Genomic DNA, 21,540 nt, shown 5'->3' with positions numbered 1-21,540 from the left:
TAAATAAGATTTCTACAACACAGTTTTTTTTCCAGAAAAGAATTTCAGCCTAATACAAGCCCTTCTAAATCTCAAACTGGCACAGCTTCTAAAGATCAAATTTCGAAAAAGCTTGATTCAAACTTATTGATTCTTCCTACCTGTACCTATTGCAAGAAAAATGGACAGGTTATTTCTAATTGCTACAAATTGAAAAATAGGCATCAGAATCAAGTCAGACCTATTCCAAATGCTCTTATTTCTAAGAGGTCAAAATCACGGTCATGCACTGAAAGCAATACATTTGATGGGTCTAATAAACCCCAGCCTGATTTTATTGTGGAGAATTATGAACCATTCAGATCGAACCGTTCTATATCACTCTTGGGTGATTCGGACAATCCTATCCCTATTAAAATTTCCAGGGACACGGGAGCTTCTCGGAGTCTTTTATTGGCAGGTGCTTTGCCTTTTTCTGAGAAGTCTTTTTTTAATGTGAGTGTTCTTATTCAGGGTGTAGAGTGCGGCTTTGTTAATGTTCCTCTCCGCTGTGTAGATTAGTCATCAGACTTAGTCTCAGTACCCGTGACGGTCTGAACATTCTCTGTTTTATCCGTTGAGGGCATTCATTTATCATTAGGCAACAAACTAGTTGGAGACAAGGTTGTGGTTAATCCACTTGTAACTACAAGCCTTGCTTGGATCAGAAAGTCGATCCAGTTGAAAAATAATTCTGTTTTGTTTCCAGCTTGTGCAGTTACCAGAGCTATGGCTAAGAAAGCTCCTGAGAATGTTGTTGATAAAGAAATTATTCCTTTAGCTGACACACGTATTGGTCAGGCTTTTGATGAGGTCACTTTCACTCATTGTTTGGATCAATCAGAAGGTATTGATCACAGTGATCCTCTTTGAACGACTCATTCTTTTCATTCTAATCAGAAGAATAAACGACAGTCACTAGTCGTTAAACAGGAAAATGATCCTGAGATCTCCTGTTTGTTTCAGAAGGCAATTAGTGAAACTGAAACTACTTAAGTTCCTGTCTGTTATTTCATTAAACATGAAATTCTTATAAGAAAACGGAGACTTCTGAGGTACCTGCTGATGACGAATTGTAGTTCCGAAACCTTACAGACATGAAATGCTTAGTCTGGCCCATGAAATACTCAATTGGCTGGTCATTTAAGGATTAATAAAACTTATCACAAGATCTTAACTCACTTCTATTGGCCAAAAATCAAAAGTGATGTTGGTAAATACCTTAGATCTTGTCATACTTGTTAAATGGTAGGAAAACCAAGTGAGAAAATTCCCAAGGCTCATCTACAACCTATTCCTGCCTTTGATGAACCATTTAGTGTGCAATTTGGATTTGTAACGAAGCTTTATCAATTTTTCAGTCATATCGCTACGATGTCTGCAGTTTGACAGTTTATAGTGATGTCTAGCACTGAGGCATCATGCCGCAGACATGTAGCATGATGTCCCACCCAGTTACATTATCCTGACACCAGGCCGACCAGTCCTAACACTAACCTCTTAATGCTGAGCGCCAAGCGAGGCAGCTATTAGTACCATTTTTTGCAAGTCTTTGGTATGACTCGGTCGGGGATCGAACCCACGACCTTCCGCATCCGAGACGGACGCTCTAACCACCTGGCCACCGGAGCGGTTCGAACCATTTAGTAGATTAGTAGAATTATCGTAGATTGTGTTGGTCTTTTACCTAAGACCAAGTCAAATAACCAATAACTATTGACCATTATGCGTGCATCAACAAGGTTTCCAGAGGCAATTCTCTTGAGGAATCTAAAATCTAAAACAATAGTAAAAGCTTTGATAAAATCTTTTACTCAATTTGGCCTTTCTAAATCCATCCAATCGGGTCAAGGGTCAAATATTAGGTCTGGAACTTTCTAGCCTATCATGCTTGAATCTGGCATTCAGCGATTCAAGTCAAAAGTGAAATTATGGTTTGCCAGAACTATAGCAGAGAGAAATTTTGAGTTTTGTAATAATGTTGTTATGTCTCTCTTGTTCATTCTTCAAATGTTTCTTCAGTTTAGATATTACGGTCCTTTCAAGGTTTAGAAGAAAATACTGAGTTAAATTATAATATTAGTGCACCTTGGATCTGAATAAATTATAGGAGTACCAGTATATTGAAAGAGATAGCCAGGTTAAACATGCAATTAATTTAGTTGTACTTGTCTCAGTCAGTGAAGATTTAAGTGAAGGAATATCATTGGATTCTACTGACGTGGGAGTGACAAATCTTCGGAATTCATAAATTATGAAAGATGTGAACCAGAAACTTTCACATTTGCAAGAGCAAGAAAGAATTGAACTTAAGCAGTTATTGTTTGAATATGAGCACTTATTTTCAGATGTTCCTACAAGGACAAATAAACTTTTCCATGACTGAAATTGTAAATTCTAAACCTTTCTAAACGACACCAGTACAGGATGAACCCTCTCAAACAGGAATACTTGAAAAAAGAAATTCAATATTTGCTGGAGAATGATTTTATACAGCCCAGTAAAAGTGACTGGAGCTCACCGTGCATACTTGTTCTAAAACGAGATAAAATTTTCCTTATGTGTACTGGTTATAGGATGGTGAATAGTGTGACATAAACAGATTCATTCCCGTTACCAAGAATCGATGACTGTATTGATAAGATCGGGAATGACAAGTATGTCACCAAATTTAGCCTTCTGAGAGGTTTTTGGCAGATTCCACTAACGGAAAGAGCAACGGAAATTTCGGCATTCGTGACTCCAAATGGACGTTACCAATATAAAGTAATGCCGTTTGGGATTAAAGGGTAGCCAAATACATTTCAACGTCTCATGAATATGATTACCTCTGATCTAGACAATTGTGATGCTTACATCGATGATGTCATCATCTACAACGACACCTGGAAAGAACATTTAGCAACAATTCAGAAATTCTTCGACAGACTCACAAATGCATGTTTGACAATTAAATTATCTAAAAGTGTGTTCTGACGTGTTAGTGTAACATATCTAGGAAAACATCGTGGGACATGGACATGTTAAACCTATAAATACTAAGGCCAAGGATATCTCTGAATTTCCCGTGCCTGTTAATAAAAAGCAACTGATGCGATTTTTGGGTATGAAACTATCGAAAATTTTGTTTCAATTTTTCTATAACTGCTGAACCCCTGATTTATTGAGTAAGAAAAACAAGTTCCTTTGGACAGAAAAATGTCAGGAGGCTTTTGACAAGTTGAAAGCCATACTTAAAAGCGCGCCAGCTCTTACAGCTCCAAATTTCAGCCAATCATTTAAACTGACTAACGATGCAAGTAATGTTGGGGTTGAAGCCGTTTTGATTCAAGAATACTCAAATTGTATTGATCATCCAGTGTGCTTTTTTTTCTAAGAAATTAAATAAGAAGCAACGAAATTATTGAACAATCGAGAAGGAATGTTTGGCTTTTATATTGGCATTGCAACATTTTGAACTTTACCTAGGTTCAGCTCCTTCTTCGATTATTGTATTTAGTGACCACAACCCCCTTACTTTCATCGGCAAAATGAAAAATAAAAATCAATGACTACAAAGGTGGAGTTTGTAATTACAGGAATATAATCTTGACATCAGGCTCATCAAAGGAAAAGATAATTTAATAGCAGATGCACTTTCCCGTGTACAACTATGCTTTATTTTCATGTACACTATGTAATTAATATGAGTTTTTTTTAACCTCATGTATATTTAGAATGTGGTAAAAAGTAAGCAATATGTGTAAAACTTTCTTTTTCTTTATGGGGAAGTGTTATGTATATTTGATTTAATTACATCTGATTTAATATCTATTTATTTAAATTTAATTGTTTGTCACCTTTCTTTTTTTTTTATTTTTCATTACATGATATTGTAATGTAAATTCACTAGAGATGATACCTTTCTTTCAGAAAATATTTTGACCTTGACTGATAGTTTATAAACACCAGGTGTTGATCTAAATCCTGACCTTGTTTCAAAATTTGTAGCAACCATCGTAAACAAGTTTTATTTTATTTTAAAATCATTGATTGTTGTCGAGGTCAAGATGTAAACAATTGTTTGTATTTGTTTTCCTAGAGTAAAATGATTGTTTTTCGTCAGGGTCACACTGGGTAGACGTGATCCTTAACAAGTACGTAGTTTCTATAACCTTCGAGAGAATGATCACGTGACCCTTTGTTTACGTTTAGAATACAATATAACCCATGTTTTGGAAAGTTAATCTCTGTAGAAGTTGTAGCTGGGCCTTTTGTTAAACTAGAAGTTGTATGTTGTGCTGTTTGGAGTTATTTCAAATTACGTGGATTCAAAAGGATTAATTCTGTTATTTTTCTGGAAAATAGTGTGCTCATGTGAAATTGTTGAAGAAGGAGAGTTTTGCATAAAATGTTATTCAGCTATCAGAAACCGGAGTGATAATTCTTGTTTCTACGAGGAACTATATACTTCAACACTACAGATTCCAGCATACGACACAGTCTTCCATCTTGGGTTCTTCATTGGGATTCTAACGTGAAATCGGTTGAACATTTTGTTATTAGGACTACTAAAATTTTATTCTTGGATTATTCTTATATTAATTTTGGATTTGATTCTATAAAACCGTAAGTTCATTTTTTTCTTCATTTTTGCAGAATTTTTCCAGGTATATATATTATTGTATTTTTAAAAGCTTGTTATTTTCACTATCTCTTGTGTTACTGTTTATTCGAGCCTAAACACGTGACATAAGAATATGCCATTTTGACTTATCAGTCCCTAACCCTTCACCTTTATTTGCTACTAAGAGAAACCTCTGTATAATAAACAGAACCAAACCAATGCATGACATCCAAGCAAACCTAACAACTTGCTTACCTCCTACAGCAGAACAACTTTATATCTGTCTGCATTTATTACTTGACAAACATGCCCCAGCTACCAAGTGCAAAGTATACCTATCCGATCTCACCCATGTGTACACACTAGCAAGATACTTACGCTCCTCTTTTGACAATCGTATACTCATTATTCCCACTACGAAAACGAATTCATATGGACAACGTTCTTTTGCATACCATATTTTTTTAATCATATCTTTATATATGTTATTTTATGTTATAGGTGTTGTCTAACGTTGTAAAGCGCTTAGAGCTTCTAAAGATTAGGCGCTATACAAAGTCCTCATCATTATGATTATTATTATTATTGTTATTATTATTATTATTATTATTATTATTATTATTATTATTATTATTATTATTATTATTATCCGTATGAAGTTATTTTATTCTTAAAGTGCAATGACTCTATGAAGAAATGATATCACGCAACTTGCCCCAAATTTACATTTTATACCATAACGATACTAATTTGCGCATCTTAAGCCTAAGGGTGCTGATGGTTGTTGCTTCAAGAAGGAAGTGAAAGTGATGCATACAGTTCTTGCTTCGCAACCAAACATTAAGGTCGCGATTGAATCACACTGACTTTATTTAGAAAATCCCCTTCCATCTACAAATTTGTACTTCATTAATGGTGGTGCTCATTTAATTTAAATTCCTCAAACTCATGAAATATGAATTGAAACTGCCTACTACAAAAAAAAATCTTTAAGAATATCCTCCATTGAATTAAATTAATTAGGCATTGTGATTTTTACTTTTTTTCCATGTTCTATACACATTCTTTCAAAAGGTATTAAGTGCACTTGACAATTCATGCTTATGCATGCAATTTAGATTCTACCAATGTGAATCGCAGAATAACATTCACAGGGGCCTAATATGAGCTAATAGAAACGGAAACAAATTCAGGTTTAAAATTCAAAAAGCAAAAATAGAGTCTAACTTTTGTCTTGCGGCACTTAAGGATGGGAAATGTAGAAGCTTTCGTCAGCGTTGCTCCCATGCACATTTAAAAGCGACAAATTAACCCGCTGATATGTTTATTTTCTAGAGGCGGCTCTTTTTCCTTGCTATTTATAATGGCTTTATAACCACCATCTAGTTAGAGCTAATGAAGTCATTAATCTAGACGTACTAGTGAGTATAATTATTGAATGAATCTCTCCATATAACAACAAAGTGAGGTTGACAAAATCTTCCACTCTAGTTGCTATAGCAACGTAATACTAGGCCAGTTATTACTGTCTTACTTGCATGCGTGTACACCAGTGATGGACGATATAATGATGTTCTTCTTTTTCTTGTTTGTTTGCTTGCACGTTTTTCCATTATTGTTTTTAAATTTTTCAGTAAAGGCAAAAGGACACATATTGACAACAATAATACAATTTCCAAATTTAAAAGTGTATGTATCTCTTTCAATTTCAATAAATCGATGTTGATCGAAATGGAAAAAAAGTTTCAGGGGGATAAATTACGATAGATGAAGTACAAATCAATATGTGGTAATACGTTACTTTATATTAACGAGCCGAAGAGAATCATTTGAACTCGCCATTATTAGTCATTTCCATTTCTTAGATTTATAAAAGAAAAGGAAAGGAAAAAAACTCCAGTAATAAATGACACCCTCCCAAAACATTCAGCAGAAAACACCCAAACAACTTATATGCTATATTCAGACGATGAATGGGTATTTGTCTCGACGTCAAAGATAATAAATACATTTAAAAAGGGAAATAAAATGCATGTTTACTAAATTTGTATAAATCTGTTACCCGACTAAGAATAGTTCTTGTCGTGTAGGTTACTGCTACCTTCGTTACGACCATCCTACATTAGATAAATGGGAGTACTTAGATGGTTAATACCTTGTCCCCACCAATCTGTTTCCCTACAAGAAAATAAGAAAAAGTGCCAAACGTTTCAAAGTCTTCGATGAGTTACCGGGTCCAATCAAACACTTTTAGTTACCAGAGTTTGACTATGCTGTTGATAACGGTTAACAGTCACGGCACTCGAGTTGACGTACTGCATTTACTATAGAATCTCGAGTTTCTTGTTCAGCTAAAATTACTGCAGTCATTAATGTGTCAAACTAGTGAGAGATTGTATACTAAATTGGGGTTGGGGGCAGAGTGTGTTTCTTTCTTTTTTGCTCCTTATTCTGTTTAGATATCTAGAAACTTATAAAACAAATACAATCCCGAATGACCACAACTTTGTAAGCTTGTTAAACAGAGACAAGAAACAGAGCAGCCTTGTTTGTTTTGTAAAGAACGCACGGTATTTCAGTCCATCGGTAGAAAATCATTTTGGAATTGCTTTCAGCATGATGTTTCGTTTATTCCTAAATGTGAATTTTAGGACCCCAATGAGCCTGAGTGAGTCACTCTAGAGAACTCGATGCTTGTGTGCAAAATATGGGCGTAAACATCAGCATAATTCTTAATCTTATCAAAAGATTGTAACACAAGCAGTGAAAGGTTTGCTTCCAAAAGTGTACAACATGGCCTTCGAAAGATAAGTCACCTTCATCACGTGGTTAAGTTTGAATGTAACGAAACGTTTAATATACGGTGTAATCGTAACCAAGTTTAAAATGAATCCAGCCGATCTAACTACACCTTTAGAAAAGACGTGTCTGGGCTGACATTAAACATTCCACTTTTTATTTCATGTCATTCAGACCTTTATACTTTTTTATTGACAGGTTACTTGTGACTGCCAACCACAAATTAATATCGGTGTCCATATTGTGAATAAACAGTGTATACATTATATCCATCGTAATGTAATTGATGCTTGGCTTAGACAATATAAGTTTTGGATTCTAGCGATACCATGAGTAGTTAGCCTAACACATAGAAGTTAAGATACTGTTAACACTAATGGGGCACAATTGCATACATTTTCAAAATTTTGTTGTACTTTCGTTTTTTCATTCTGTTTGACGTGAAATGTCCAAAACGTTTGAATTATGCTTGTATTCAATCTAATAAGACTGAAGATCGCGTTTAAAACGGATATAGGTTTAAATAAGAATACACAAAATAATAACCCGTATGTTGGTCATTTTTCATTGATTTTTCTCCTATTATCATTAGGCACAAATACTGCTCATTTAATTTTTAGAAGGGGCTGAAATATTTTAGCCCTCAAATTACACATTTTAGGCCTTCAGACAGCTTGAAAACAAATCCTGATCTAATTGTGGAAAAATAAGTTATTATATTCAGTTATATCAAGTGAAGAGAATTGACTATCTTGAGATAATAAAGAAAAAGGTCTGATTTGAAAGAAACTCCCAAGTTTCCCCATCCAAAATAATTAGTTGGTCTCTTAGCAGACAGTTTCTAGTTCTCCGTGCATACTGAAATCGTAGAAAATGTCAAATATTTTTCTTTTATTTTGTAATGGATAAGAAGTTCAATTGTACTAGGATGCAATCGATTCAAAGGCGTGTGGTGCCTTCAGAAAACGTGAACTGTGCTGTGATGCATCTATATCAAGTGTTATTTACATTACTTTAATTTAAAGTTTGCCAGATACACCTCCAAACAAATATAGAACTTCATAGTGACAAATTTTACACCCTTGTCTTACTTCTGCGTGTATATTTTATAAACAGTAGATCTACCCGATTCAGAGTACAAGGAACACACTAAATGTAATAGTAATCTGTTACTTTTACCTGAAAGAAAGAATGACAATACATTCTGTAGTTCTGATTTGTAAATGCATTAAGTTGTCTTCTATTTCATCTTTCTTTGTAATCATATCTGCAGTAGTAGATTTTCTACAAAATACATTTTTCTTCTTGGTCATTATGATGTTCACATGAAATCGTTACTTCTACGAAAACAGCTGCAGTTGTTCGAACAGGTTCGCTACTTAATGAACTCAAAACTGAAATCCAAGTTACAGAACCAGAAATATTTGGGAGTTTGAACTTGTCCTTGATTCGCGTACTTTAAAAACATTTAGAATTTCTTGTTAGTTATAATTTCATGGCATTAGTAATGTCTCTAATCATAAAACAAGGAGCTGCAAAGTGAGGATGATTGACATAAAGGAAATATTAATTTTTTTAATTCGTAATCATTCAAAAATTTACTTTTGCACTCGCTTTTATAACTGCGCTGGAAACAGGAATAATAGCTTGGATTAGAAACTGTTTTCGATGATTGCTATTACGTGCTTAATTGCAGCTGATTGCATTGCACTGTGATAACTCTTTACATTCAATAACCGCTCCCTGGAATACATATTTTCTAAATAGACTGGTTACTTTCTGTTCTGTCTTTATTATATGATGCCTCATACTAATCACATTGGGTTACCTACCTAAGGACGGAAAACGTCGCTGCGACAACACTGAATTCGGTTGTAAAATGTCACGTGGAGAAAAGCGTGCACCATCATCATGCGCAGTTTATCTGCATTTGTTTCTTCTATATTGTGGCTTTAATGCAGAATGTGACGTCTTTGCATAACATGTTGGACAAAAAAGTACTTTATGAACCTTTTTTTTCCAAGACCGTGGGAACTACTCGCAATGAATCAACTCCTATTAAAGAGAGATCATCTGCTAGAAATGAAATGACTGGTATTTTCCATAAAATAAAATGTAAACTTAGTAATAGTTTCATACACTCGCCAGCTACACTTTTGTCCGCTACAACAAACATTGCCGATGTTGAGTTTGTAGAGATTTTTGATGACTAGGTACACAGTTTTCATTTCTTGGAAGATTGCAATACTACAAGTAGCAGGTGTCAAAAGGCGATTCCAGAGCAGGTCAAACAGTTTAAGAATTTTCTAAAAGGACCTAGAACTTGAAGGTGGTCTTAGACTATCGCATTTATTATCTAATTTCGTCCTTTCTAAGAAAGTGAGGAACAAGGTTGGTTCACAATAAGAACCCACAACGTTGCATTCATTTTCTTTTCTTTTAAATTCATCCATCGAGTGGATTTTAAGTTAGAAACATTGTTAGTTTTCAATCATAGTATATTTTCAACTTCCCAAAGCCGGGAAAACCCTAAACTGTAAGTAAAAGCAGCTGAAATCACATTTTCAGATATAACAAGAGAAATGGAAGTGTCCACTTCATTATCGTAAAAACAAAAATCAGGCAGTCTACAAAATGTATGCAAATCTAACCGAGGACAGTAAATTCGTTGCCCACAACAATTGATGACTGCAAGGCAATATCATCACGAACATACTATCTCGACCGCTTTAGGCCCGACTGGATCACACCGGTTCAAATGGATCAGAGTTATAGCGAACGAATGTAAAATATACGTTGCAGTTAGACATTACCCGAACATTCATTGGTGACATTGTATATTTGATTTACCCTTAACTCTTATTTATATTTTTGCGATTCGTCTTCGAGTCTTCACTAACATTTACTGATAAATCCGAGCGTTGTCTACACACGCGGGTCTCGATGTCATTCATATCTTGTTATGAGTTTTTAATATTTATTGTGTTAAACGTCTAGAGTTAGAAATATATATTTCATCTATTTTATGCAAGAACAATATTTCATTGTATTTGATTCAGTCTGTAATGATTTCATATATCGAACACGTTATTTGTTACGTTTCGTTGGCGGTAGTGATTCAGATGATCGATTGATGCGATATCGGCACTTGTTATTTGTTGCTCCTGTTTATAACGAAATAAAAAGGATCATATTTCCTTTTTGTAAATATAACAAAAATATTTCACTCCTGAAGACAGATATCATAATTAGAGAATAGGGTAAACTATTTAAAAGTTCACTTTAGTTCTGCGATAGTCAATCAACAGGTAGATTAATTCTCTGTTTATCTTTCTTTGTTCTTTTCAACGCAAAAGATATAATACAACTATTTTCATTTTGCATATAACAAAATATTTCACTTGTGAATCAAATGCGTTTAGAGTTATTCTTTCCTAACCTATTTTTTTAAGATGAAGTCCATATTTTCTTGCGGTTTCGTATCTCATCAGACATCAAACTGCTCCTTTTAATTCCATGACCCAATCTGAGTATTTGCCAAATGCCTACAGACGTGGGATAATTATATCGATACACCAAAATACTGGTAGAGATAAAAGGGATCGAACGAATTATTGTGGTATAATATGGATATCTTGTTTAAGCAAATTATTTGAGAAAAAAATATTGGTGGCTAGAAATAAAACACATTTAGACAAAATATACTTCCCACATCCATATCAGTTTGGATTTCATAAGGAAGCTGGATCTATTTCGACTGTATTCATCCTTTAAAAATGTCTGATGAATATCTTTAGACATCATAACTCTAATCTGTATGTTTTTAGTTCAGGATAATACAAATGCACTCATTCGATAGACTGTGATATTGGAATCAAAATATTTCGAATTTATCCCATAAAACTAGAGCATGATTACCCGTTCGTGCACACATGCTTGTGTTTCATGTCAATCGAAACCATTTCTGAACGGAAAGTGATCAAGGGCGTGTAATGATGGTGTAGAACATTTTCTGTTATAAAGCTAAACACATAACAATTTCTGTATGCAATTGGGTTAAATGCCAATAGAATGATATCATGAAGGTCTCAGAAAAAATTATACTTCTTATTGATTTGTATGGCTCAGGACATATCAGGGCGTAGAAGCATGGAGAAAGTGCATCGAGATTTCGCCCAGGGAGTTCAAGGATGTCCTTAAAGATCAACGAAGGACATCCTTGGCATTGGTTTCATTGGAAGCATACATAGGTACGCTAAACCATTTTTAGGGACATTTTGCAGCTAAAAAGATTTTCCTCGGGATTGTTGGCGATTCGAATTAGACTCAAAACATCATAATTCTTTATTGTATGCTATCTCTATTGTACTCAAAAAAGTATGGTTTAAAAAGTTTCCTAACAAATTTCTTATTACTGGAAGATTTTTAAGTAATTTAACATAGACACATTGAATTTATTACAGGTTCTTGATAAGAGAAGATATGAAATTGACATCAGAAATCCAGCTGAGGTAATTGGTCGCGTTTTAAAAATTAATCCAAAAGTAAACATATACAATGCATGAAAACTCGCGTACATTGACCCAAGCAGAAAATTAAATATACATTTTATTTCGTATTGACGGAATGAACGCTTCACCAAGATTGTATCCCTTATGCAAGAAAAGAAAATTTAATCACCGTAGTTCACACCTTTCAACACTGGACGACAAAACCAAATAGATGCCTCAAAAGATTTACTGCTATCTAGCAAGTATCTTATGAAGATTAAAGTTTTCATCTATTCGATTAATTTTGATAACTCACGCAGAATATGATGCAATAAATCTTTGCATAGAACTGCAGAAAAAACTATATGATTAACGTTTTCTGCTGTCTAGTACTTTAAAACCATATAGCAACCGAAATAACGGATTGGTAAATTCGTACGCATGGTATTAAATGTAGATATAAATGTCAGATGGATATTTCGTGACTCAGAAGCAAACTCTCTCTCATTTGATACGCGTTCATAGTAATTGTAACAACTACTTGGAAATACATATACTTAATTTAATATTTAACAACGTTTAAAGCTACTAATCTTTAAATATATTTATTTATAATTTGCAACGGTGATTTAGGATTAATTCGTAGGGCTTCATAAGATCTGAATATCATTTTATCATACCGTAAACTTTGCGATACCCTGGATTTTTACAGGTCTCTTGAGATTAGCACATTTTATAAAAGCCTTACAGACAATCACAGCTACTGTACAAATTTATTTGCCAAGTTAAAAAGAAGAGCTTGTGGTTGGTTCGGCGAGAATATATATATAAAAATTATTGCTTGTAAGGAAGGTTGTGAAATGATAATAATAATAATAATAATAATAATAATAATAATAATCGTAGGCACATCATTCATTGACTTTGATTCCAGGGATGAATGTATAGTAATTATATGAAGTTTACACGAAACAAAGAATGTATGGATATCCCATAGTAACGATACATCTTATGTGTGGCATTCGGAAATGCCTTATAAAGATTCCGCGCCATTTACAATTTTCTGCAACATTATATACCAAATTATCATGGACTCCAACTAAATTAAGGCTCAAGTCCCAAGCAAATCATATTTTAATTATGATTCAAAATAATTTATACAAATTTGAATATGTGGTTACAATATTCTGATGCTATATAAATATTGTATGCTGATATCTGTAAATATTTCCTCCGCGTTAATATATCAGGTAACAATAATGCATACTGATATCTGTAAATATCATGGATGTAAATAGATCAGATAACAATATTGTGTACTGACTTCTGTAAATATTTCCTGGATGTCAAATGTTGCTTAGCAGCAGGGAGGGTGAACATATTCTAATTGACTCACCCGTAGAATCGCAAAATAAGCCTTCAAAATCTTTACCCTGATCACGAAAAAAGCTCACAAAAAAAACGCACAAAGATCAACGACGACTACGGTGTTGAGTATGAGACATCACCCTCCCTGCTGCTATCAATTAAAATTTTTATCAAGACAGATTCGATACCTTGTCCTTGGATCGTGTAAATTTATCGTTATAAAACCATGCGGGGTTAACTACCCGTGAATTTTTTTTTAAAACGATTGTAATCCGTATCACCGCTACAACAAGTCTGATGAATATTTTTTTGCGTATGTGTGTCAAACGAGTTAAATACAGCAGGAATATTACAATTATCTCTGATCACTTTAGGTATTTGTGTATACCGATGAATAACATAAATTACATCTGTTTTTGTGCCTTCCTCGAGAAAATATCCGAGATGGATATAAAACTAAATTATTAATACCCCATCGAGGTCATCAACATTCGGAGCTTCATCAATATCGGTTATAAACTCGATAATATCATCGTCGTTTATTGTCCTCGCGCTTTCATTAAAATCCCTAAGCACCTCATACCATCGTTATCATCAACTAAATACAACTTTTCCCACTTTAACCACTTCATTATTAGACTAAGTAACAGTTTTGTTTTCCCACTTTCAGATGGACCTATGATAATCATTCGAATAGAATTTGGTAGCAATGTAAAATGTTTAACCGATTCCCAGAAAAATCAAATACATCCATCTTATACAAAAGATAAATAAAATATGGATTTATATTGTGTGAAATGTAGGACACATACTCCTACAGATGCAGTAACAACTATGACAACAAAATCAAAAGACAAGCACTTACGGGCAAGTGTCAACGATGCTGTACAAAGAAATTTAAATTTATTTCCGATCCAAACAGTATTTTTTTAAAAAGGGAGGTGATATTCCCGCGCAGTTAACAAAGTTACCAGGAACTCCATGGTCTAAGTATACAGGAGAACAACATATTCCAGGATATAATTATTGTGGTCCTGGCACTAGATTTGATATCCGACTTGACGAGCGAGACCAACCAAGACCTGGTGATACCCGATAAACGCTATTGATCGAGCATGTCATGCTCATGATGTAGCTTACAAAAAGTCAAACCCTGCAACATCGACATATCGCAGATGTAAAATTAATTCATGCGCTAAAATCCATAACAAATAAATCTTTCAAAGAATGATTAGCTAATTGGTTAATAAGATCTGCAATGAAAGGTAAACTAGTGCTAGGCGCAGGTAATCATCCGAATATTATACTGGAATCGATTTATTATAGTCCAAAAGGATATTTGAAGGGCTAGAGTCACAATGACTTGGATACTATTTTCAGTCTTTGCTTTTATCAAGTTTGTTTTTATAAATATGGTGAATATGAATTAGAATGTTCACTTACAAAGCATAGCATTTATATTTATCTCTATGGATTGTCAAACTAGCAGCCAATCCTGGCAACCGATCTTAACATGTGTAACCCATTTTCGAGGTAGAAGTTCTTTCGGTTAAACGTCTTTGAAAGTCTGTCATAAAGTTTCTCAGTGGACTGTTTAGCTTATCTGCTACAAATATTATGCTCTTATGCTATTACTATTTATAATCATTGTAAAATACCTACAAAATCATGACTAGAAAATTCCATGTATATCCTTGTATCACGATGTCCGCCCGGATGAGGGAGGTCGTGGGTTCGATCCCCAGCCGAGTCATACCAAAGACTTACAAAAACGGTACTAACAGCTGCCTCGCTTGGCGCTCAGCATTAAGAGGTTAGTGTTAGGACTGGTCGGCCCGGTGTCAGGATAATGTGACTGGGTGGGACATCATGCTACATGTCTGCGGCATGATGCCCCAGTGCTAGACATCACTACAAACTGCCACACTGCAGACATCGTAGCGATATGACTGAAAAATTGTTAAAACTACGTTAAAAATCCAAATTACATCACAACACACGATGTCCGCCATTTTGGATTAACATGAGTGTTTCGTATTTAGAGATTGTATCCTTTCGCTTTCGCAGTTATTCTCTCTAATGATAGTAGGGTACTGTAAGAAGGTAATTTGTATATTTTAGTGATGACATCATTGCAATACAGTTATAATGATGTATGCAATTCATCTTTTGATGTGACAGTAGCGGTCGTCTGCATCAAGTGCAGAACCCGCGTCTACATGAATCGATTCAATTATTCAGCACTTAAGTTGTCATCATAAAGTTTAATTTCACATAAACTTGATCTCCTTAAATGTTCTTATCCATTTCATAGACAAGTCATACAGTATTCAAATACTTCTTGTTATGTAATGTATGTATTTATAATATTGACATTATATATACCATGCAAAAATTGTATTGTTTACAATGCAATACACGGCACACCATACAAGACACTGATTGGTTACATGGGTTGCCGTGCATTCAGCGATTGGTTGAATTCTGTCATGTGGTGTCTGGAGGAAGGTTATAAATAGGGAGCGCTGTCGTTGTTGGTCAGACAACTGACGAGTACAGTCGGCACCAAAATCCAAAGTGACAAAAAGAAAAAGCAAAGTGTCAAGTTAGTACATTTTGGATCTTTACAAATAGCACGTTTTACAATATCGAATAAACAAGAATAATGTATTTATTCCAACAAAAATATCTTGTAACAGTTGTCTCCCACCACACCTGACAGCCCCCCCCCCCTTCCAGTTTGTTATATTAGAATTACATAATCTGGTTGTACAGAATAACTATAGCTCTTATTTGTTTATTTGTTTATTTATTTATTTATTTATTTATTTATTTTCACAAATTCATTAAACATTGTCAAATTGTTCTCGATTTTATGTTGATGATATAACCCCAAGCTTTTGATTTTTTCTAACATAACACTATCAGTTCCTATGTACAAAAATATGTAGCACCCTTAAGGACCAAAAAGGGCCTTACAATACTATCAAAACACGTAGAAGGCAGCGCACATACAAATACGCGTTAACCATTGTTGACGTTGCAAGTAGAGACAAGGAAGCAGAGCCGCTATTAACTAAAACAGGAACTCAAGTAGCTTCTGTGTTTAAACGAATTTATCAACGTGATAGTCTACGATAGAAACAACTGTTAAAAGTTGATCCTGGTAAAGAATTTCAGGGTGCAGTATCATCGTTGATGAAGCAACATAACGTTGAAATACGACGAGGACACACTACAATTCATCGCGATCAAGCAATTGTTGAACGATTTAATCGAACACTTGCTGAGCGGTTATTTGGATATCAATACGCAAAGAAATAGTTCAAAAAGACACAAGATCTCATGAATGGGCCACAAGACTACCAAGTGTGATATCTGCATTAAACAATGAAGTAACTCGAATAATTGCTCTGAAACCGATTAATACAATTACAAAGAAATATATACCTGTACAACGATATAAATTTTCAATACAACCAGTATTAGTCAATGTTACTGTAAGATATTTATATGAACCCGGTGAACTTGAAGGCGATAAAAAAAGAGCGACTGATCCTATTTGGAGTATTACTACACACACAATTTCCAGTGTGGTTACATCCATGGGTAGACCTGCAATATACAGATTAGATTTAACTGCTCCTCAGCGTGGTTTTACACGCGGGCAGTTACAAGTAATTCCTCAAGACACACAATTGCCACCACGATCATGCTCAACGTATCCTCGACAACGATGACAGAAACCAAAACAACATCATTTAGAGAGTCTGTTTTCTGATGATCCTGGTATATCAACATCGATGTTTTGTCGTCGTGCATCAGCTGGTCTATAACATAACGGTACTGATAAATCTAAAAACTTTTCTTTGTGTTTTTTAAATAACTGTCGTTGAAGTTCATCACGAACCATCTTTCTACTTCCTATTGTTAAGTCGCTTGGTTTCCATGTTTCCCAAAACGTATCCATGGGAGTTTTATTTTTTTACTGTACGTAGTGTTATACACTGACTTTTATTCGATTGTAATTGATTAAACGTTTGAGCGCATTTAATGATTCATCGAGCGATTTATGGTCGTCGTCGATTTCCTCATAATAATCTACAAAATTCTTTAACCATTCGTGTGGGGACTTTCCAAAAAGCGGTGGTGGATGACCATGATCACCGCGCATAATCACAGCGGTATTCTTTATTAACAGCCAATCAAGAAACATTGTACATATCTCATTGCAAATTATAACTTTATGAATATATTTTTCGCACATTCGTTCAGGAGTCCATGCGTCACCGTTGTATCGAAAGAAGCTATGATAAGTACACAACTGTACTTCTCGAATTTCATTTCTCGTGCAAGTCTGTGCGTGCGTGCTAGTACAACTAAATTTTCCGGAGGAACTCCTTGCCGAAATAACTCAATGACACGTGTTGTTTTACCACATCCTCTTGGTCCGTTTAGATAAACAGTCTTGTGTCTGGACACCGGATCATACACCTATGGCGCCGTTGATATTTCCATCGCTGATGCGGTTATCCGAGAATTATCTTTAATCTCAACATCGGCGGTTTAAATATTTTCGCGAAATATAAAATGAGTCCGTTGCAACTCTAACTGCGGTGTTAGAAAATCTATTCACCATAGATAATAAATTTATTGAAGCATACGGGAGCATCGAAGATTTTAAATGAACAAACTGTGGTGACTCGCCGTCGGTATAGTTTACAATTGTACCAAGTTTACTTCTATCCGACAAAAAAGCTGTTTCTGTGCTTATAAACGTATTCTTGTTTATCGTGTCATTGACTATAAAATCCAACTCGGCATCATCCATGATTAACCTTGCACAGTGTCGTCGATTATCACTTCCACCTTGAATAAATTTACTGATTAATTTCTACCAAGATCCTTTTCGATTTTCTCCGCGTTGTTGTTTTTGATTTCAAGTGTTTCATTGAGAGATTTAGTAAACGTGTTTTCGTTGAGGCAAGGACAATTTTCTCTGATCTCACTGATAATTTCATCGGTGTCGGGTGTCTCTGGTTGTGGTAATAAAACTTGTTTGTTTGTGGTATGATATAATTGCTTCGCTGACCAACAGTACTTTAATTACAAGCAGAAACAACCGTTGGTGCGTATTTTTTCTCTAAAAAATGCCGATCAAACCAGACATAACAAATTGGGTGTAAATTCTCAGCGAACTTGAACGACTCAAGGTAAAATCCGGTAATGGTCCATTTGTTGGTACACTAGTCATTTCATGACTTGGGATACCGAAAGCGTGAAAAATACTAACGACACTCTCCCATTCCAAGAAAACTTCCCGGATAACACGCTGTCATATCCACGGATACAACATCGCTGTAATCGTACATGGTATTCCACAATTCGCCGTGTCCGTATTCGACACAATTAGATCTAACACTTTTAATAAACTCACCACGTGTTGGTTTCCGCGAATTCTTTTCCTGCCCAAAATGAGCAGCGACTGACGGAACGGTAAAACAATTACTCAACAAGGTGTTTTCATGTCAATACCGCCGCGCAAGATTTTCCATCTTCTCGTGAAGATATTCTGAACGATAAATTTCCCCGTTGGGCCGTACAAATTGATCATATTCTCCTTCATCAATTGAACTTCGAAACAACCTTACCGATTCAGGACCAGCCTTACTTGTATCAGCGATAAAATCAAACATATTTCCGCGGTAAAATTTAACAGTTGTATCCCGCGAAAATATTGTTATCGCTAATATCCCCGCGTGCGCGTTATGATCAGTTATTTTAATCGGAGCTCCTCTTGATTTATTATTTGATTCTTATAAAATTTCTCCGGTTCTCGTTGATACTCTTATTGGAAAATTTAGTTTTTTTTCCTAACTCGGAGACATCGTTTATTGTAGCTCCGGTATCCTTGACTGATTCAGCCCACTCGTTTATCTTTTTACGTCGTTGAACCGTTAATCCGTTTCCGCGGTTCACGTTTGTAAAATGCTCGATTACCCGCTCGGCTACACAATTTATCCTTGACAATTTCATCTGTGCTAGCTCATCAATGTTGGGATCATTAATCGTGTAAATTCCATAAATAACCGCGGTTACAGGATATGCTCGCTTGTAATATGGTTGGTCAATCCCGGTCAACATTCCTGGTTTGGAATTTTTACATAACACGGCAACGGTTTTATTATGATACACGGGGTCATATTTGTCTCGAATGATTTCATTGACGGATCCAATATAACAAACTTTATTTTGATAAAATATTGCTTGTCGTCAAGGTAATTGATAATCGTTGATGTTCGTTGGTCGTTCATCAGCGCATCGATGACTTGTTTTGACTTTTCATAGTTGATCCTGAATGCGCCGTCATGAAAAAATCTTTTATTGGCTTCTTTGATACTTTTAATTAACCTGGATTTGATCGGTAATGGCAGAAGAATCTTAGTGAACGGCGACGGGAATATTTTGTCAAGGTCAAATTCGCGTATAGAAATTTTCGCTACAGTGATATCAGTGTTTCGAGATAATCTTGTAAACCCTGTTTGTTGTTTACGCGCTTTGATGTATTCATCTATCATTTAAGCAAATATACCAATAATTTGACTCAGATGTTGATAATAGTTATAATGAGCACGCAAAATGTATGCAAATGAAAGATGATTAAATCAACCGAGCTCTGTAACCGAAAATACAAGGGAGAATACTGTTCGTTTAATGGACAACATATTCGACGTGGAAGTAGCGGCCCCGTTACGTGTATAAATTGTGGAAAGGTAACAGGAGGATAAACACAATTGTGTAGCGCGTTGGTGGTAAGCAATATCGATAATTATCTAGATATTACCGAGCTAAACACGGTTTGGACATGTCTGAACAAGATTACATCACGCGTGATTATTTAAGTACGTTCACGCGTACTAATTAAACAAATATGCTGGTGTATTATGTAGAACGAATTCGTAAATCATCCTGTATTCGATAACTATGAGGCATCTCGTGATGGAACTATCAGACACTGTCAACGAAAAATAAAAATTGGTTGGCTCATTAATTACAATTATTACATGGTATGAATTGTTCGTAAATGCTATCTTTCTCATCGATTTATTTACGACTGTTTTAACGGCATAATTGGTGACAATCATGTTATTGGCCATATTAATTCAAACAAGATAGACAACCACTTATCTAACTTAAGAGCGGTTACTCAACTCGATAACTGCCGATTTGGAAACACTGGAAAACATAAAATATCTTAAACGACCGGCTATCGCTGTCATTGGCACGATCGAAATTAAGTTCCCATCGACTTGTTCTGCAGCTAAATGCTTGGATGCTTGCAAGACATCAGTAAAACTCGTCGCCGTTGGTATAATTGATACAAAATACTCTCGGCAGTACTCTACGCGGGTATTGTTCGTATATGTTTAATAATGTCGATCATTTGAACAAGTGATTTCATTAGGTATATAATGAACGAAAAATCCGTCGATGTTTTGAAGCGTGAAATTCAGCGACTCAGAGATAACTCATTGATAACTCCTGACATGCCACCGTCTCCGTCTAAGCAGGATGATCTTGAATCACAAGTATAGAATTATCGCCCTGCTGCTGTTTTGATTTTCGGTTTAATTTTTTTATTTTGCTGCGTTAGTTTTTTAATCTCCTCGGTTATCTTTTTATTGTTCTCAGACGGCTCGTTATATTCGACAGTTAGTTGTTGAATATTGGCTTGATTACAACCGTTAATTAACTGATCGCGCTGACTTTTCAGCGTTTTATATTTATCTATCAGTTCGGGAATTATTTTTTCTACGTTGTATTTTCGTGTTTCAGTTCGGGAATTTTATTTTTGTTTGTCGCATTTTCCACAGTAAATTTATTTAACACCTGAGTTAAGTTTTTGATTTAATTTTTGTTGATTTTATTTTGCTATCATCGACGATAATTTGGAATACGCGGTTGTGGCTGCTTTTAATTGCACCAGATAGTCATTTATTTTTGCACTTGAGCAGCTGGATAATTCTTTCGCTATGATGCTAAGAATAGCGGCAATCTTCGTGGATGCACTTACGCAAACGGTGAGTGCTAATGGTACCACCACGGTTGCTGCCAACGATGACACGTCCACGGTACCAGTGATCGCGGATACCGAATAAACCACAACGTCGATGATAACTACACATCTATGGTATTTGTTTACCTTGATTGTATACTCATCCACGATGATCTTTAGCGAAGTCAGCGTTTCACGCACAT

Source organism: Sinohyriopsis cumingii, chromosome 1 (genome assembly GCF_028554795.1).
Source record: "Sinohyriopsis cumingii isolate HCF-2022 chromosome 1, ASM2855479v2, whole genome shotgun sequence".
Lineage (NCBI taxonomy): Eukaryota > Metazoa > Mollusca > Bivalvia > Unionida > Unionidae > Sinohyriopsis > Sinohyriopsis cumingii.
This window is presented reverse-complemented; position numbering follows the sequence as displayed.